General features: G+C 40.1%; 1 non-coding gene across 1 annotated transcript; it reads left to right on the top strand.

Moving 5' to 3' along the window:
* The first annotated feature begins 2,151 nt into the window (after positions 1 to 2,151).
* trnap-agg (transfer RNA proline (anticodon AGG)) lies at positions 2,152 to 2,223 on the top strand. The gene has a single exon. It is a non-coding gene; the product is annotated as a tRNA-Pro (tRNA).
* The last annotated feature ends 1,273 nt before the right edge of the window (positions 2,224 to 3,496 follow it).

The raw sequence follows: 3,496 nt of genomic DNA, 5'->3' as shown, positions 1-3,496 counted from the left end.
CTCTCTGTGCACTTTTTTGTCCTCTGTTTGTCTTTGCTCCTTTCATTGTGATGAAACACAGCCTCTGAAGTCTTAATATCTCGAGTATTATTTAGTTTTGCAACCGACTGGTATGGAGTCACCGTCTACTGCTGCATTCCACTATGCCGCCATAACCAGAAGTCCAGTTTTCTTTATTCTAATAATTTCAAGTCAATCTTATTCATCGCACCCTGTCAGACACACTGTATGTGAGACTTAAGTAAACACTGCAAAGAGAGCAAAAACAATAAAGAGGAAAAAAGAAGCTACATTCATGGCCTGTAGAGTTTAATCACAGTTGTGACAAAAGTGGCACAAACCTTGTCATAGGTAGCCATTTTCTCAGTAGCTTGCATTGAGAAACTTTCACCAGCTCCTGGCTTAAAGTAAAACCCGCGATGTGTTGCACAAATGCAAATTTTAAATTTCATTTCTGAGGAAAACAGAAATTTGCAGGGATTTAAAATGCAACATTACACTTCACACTCACACATTAGAATGTACACAAAAGTCAGAACCCATCTGAACCTGTCACCAACAAGAAGTCAGCTGCGTACCCATACACACCTATAACCTGTAACTGTATACTATCCTTGCTTGAGTCTAATTGAACATTTGAGTCAAATCTAAAGAAATCCTCTGAAAATTCCTGAGATTCCTGTGATTTTGTGTTTGTTGGAACTGGACAGTTGTGCAGACAGAGAACCCAAACACAAAATGCTACTGGAGTATCAACAAAAAATCAGCTGTTCCATACCGACTACAGAATACCATACATACAACAAAAGATGTTCTTCTGTGCTGCATCTACCTCTGATATCGCAATAGTTTATCTATAATAACACTTAAATAGCAACATAAGAAACACTTGGTCAACAAAAAGACAATAATAATTTATATGTTTTTCTTCAGATTGTAGTAATTACACCACTCATCACTACATACCCTTTTTTGTACTGTACTTGTATATTTGGACTTGCTACTTCAGTATGTATGATTAAAATTAAGTGATGAATGACTGCCTTTTGTACATAGGTTTATCACGGCACTCGGCAGAGACATGAACTCAGACCGCAGAGAGGACAGATGGTTTGAGCGAGCAGTGACGGAAGTCATCTATATCAAGTTGGAACAGTGTAGTATCTGATCTGAGACATGTATTACTTAATAAGTTAGTAGAATAGAATCTGTTTTCCCTTTTCTAGTATCTGATAGGAGTTGGTATCCGAGTGAAACAGATGTGGCCTAGTAGAACGGAATGTGTTGGAGGAGTCCTTATAATTGTTCTTCTGTCCAAGACGGTGATTTAGGGACTCTTCAGGAGCTGTAGAGTTTGGGGGTTGGTTGACGACGCTCCCTGCCTCCTTATATGGTAGGCAACAGAGAACCATATGTTGCGACCCCCCTATATGTTGAAAACCTATAAAAACTGATCGCTGGCCATTGTTCAGCAAGGAATCAATCGGCGGGCTCCTTCCGGACACCTTCTGTCTGTACTGATGCTGTACTTTCTTTTAGTAAAAAAAACTTATAAAGAAAGTCAGTGTCACGAACGTTTCTCCTTCACCTGCACACCACGGACATCAGAGAAACTACGTCAACAGCCGTCTCTAAACAGACGGCGAGGTCAACAACACCATTTATAAAGCATTTATAATGCAGCGATAAGGTCTATCTCCACAAAGTTTCACTATCATTGACATATTGAGTCACTCTTGACATGGCAGATTCATGTCTGTTGTAAACTGGCAGATCCACCACCATGATTGCTGTCGTTATTGTTGGACCACCTGGATTCACAAACATTCCCACCTTGAAGTACATGAGTCCTTGATCATTCATGGGCCTTGAGGCATGTGAACTGAAGAACTGAAGCTACTTTAAAAATCTGTAACTCCTCATCAGACAGTTACAAGTGAAGAAGCCTCTTGGATGAGAGAATCTAAGCAAGAAGTCCAGTTGATTTCTGCTGAAGATAAGGGGACTACCATGGATGACTGAAAATCTACACAGACATATGAAGTGTGGAGGTTCATATAAAGGGACCATATACAGCTGTCACCACAGTGACAACAGTTCAATTGCAGCACTTCGCTGCATGGAATTATAGATGTGAATGACTTCATATGTGGCTCGTTGGTCTAGGGGTATGATTCTTGCTTAGGGTGCGAGAGGTCCCGGGTTCAAATCCCGGACGAGCTCTCACTTCAACCTCTGAAGCTCACAGAAATCTAAAAATAACAATTGATATCTCATGAAAACCTTAAGTTGTTGGGTTTTCCAACACATCTGGGAGAAAAGTTGCACCAATCTTGTCATATCTAGTCAGATTACCAGTAGCTGGTACAAAGTAATCTAGTCAAGACAAAAAACACAACATATTTGAAAATGATACCAAAAACAAATCAACTGTATACCTGTAACTGTACTGACATTTGACCACCACGTTCTAATTAGTCCACAATTGAGTCCAAGTGAATAAAAGTCAACTCTAAAGAAACCCTCTGGGATTTTGTGTTATTGGGAATGGGAGGTTAAGTCAGACAATTAGAAAACAAAATGCTTGTGGTCTTGATTGTCACTGGTGTGGATTATAAACAAGAAGTCAGCTGTTCCATACCAACTATATAGCATACATACAGCAAAATATGTCATATGTTTTCTGGTGAAGCTGAGAACATTTTAGGATTTATTATCATATCTAGAACACAGCCCTGTGGCCATATAAAATGCTCCACTAGGGGTGCTGTTGGATCAGATGAAATGCAGAATTCTAAGATTCCACATCAACAGTTTGAATGGTCCAAGTTTAGGTCTGAGCGGCACAGAATTGCAGGTATGCACAGCTGTATATGTGGCTTGTTGGTCTAGGGGGTATGCTTCTCACTTACGGTATGAGAGGTCCAGGGTTCCAATCCCAGATAAGCCTTAGCTTGAGTTCCTGATGACTGCACAAATAAAAATATTGCACTGAATTTCTCACTGATATGGAAATTTGCAGGGTTTAAAATGTGTCACAGAGTCAAATGACAGCTTCTTTCTTACTGATCACACACACTATATATATATATATATATATATATATATATATATATATATATATATATATATATATATATACACATATATACATATAAAGAGCATCAGCTGGTCGGACGGCTCCGACCGAAAAATACCCCAGGACCAAACCACAAAACAAAAACAAAAACAAGACCTGGTTGGATGGGGGAGTAAGAAGAAAGCCCGTCCGTCGGACCAAACAATAAACAACAGCCCGTCGGAAGGCCCCGACCTGGTTGGACAGAGTAAGAAGAAAGAGCCGGTCGGTCGAGCAAAATGAAAACAATATAAGCATGACGGTGCCCCCCCTCACCACATCATCATCACCACCACCACAACCACTACCACTACTACAACTACCGCCACCAGCACCACTGCCTACATGTGAAAGACATTGAATATATACACACACACA

Source organism: Acanthochromis polyacanthus, chromosome 7, assembly GCF_021347895.1.
Source record: "Acanthochromis polyacanthus isolate Apoly-LR-REF ecotype Palm Island chromosome 7, KAUST_Apoly_ChrSc, whole genome shotgun sequence".
In the NCBI taxonomy this organism is placed as follows: Eukaryota; Metazoa; Chordata; class Actinopteri; family Pomacentridae; genus Acanthochromis; species Acanthochromis polyacanthus.
This window is presented reverse-complemented; position numbering and strand designations above follow the sequence as displayed.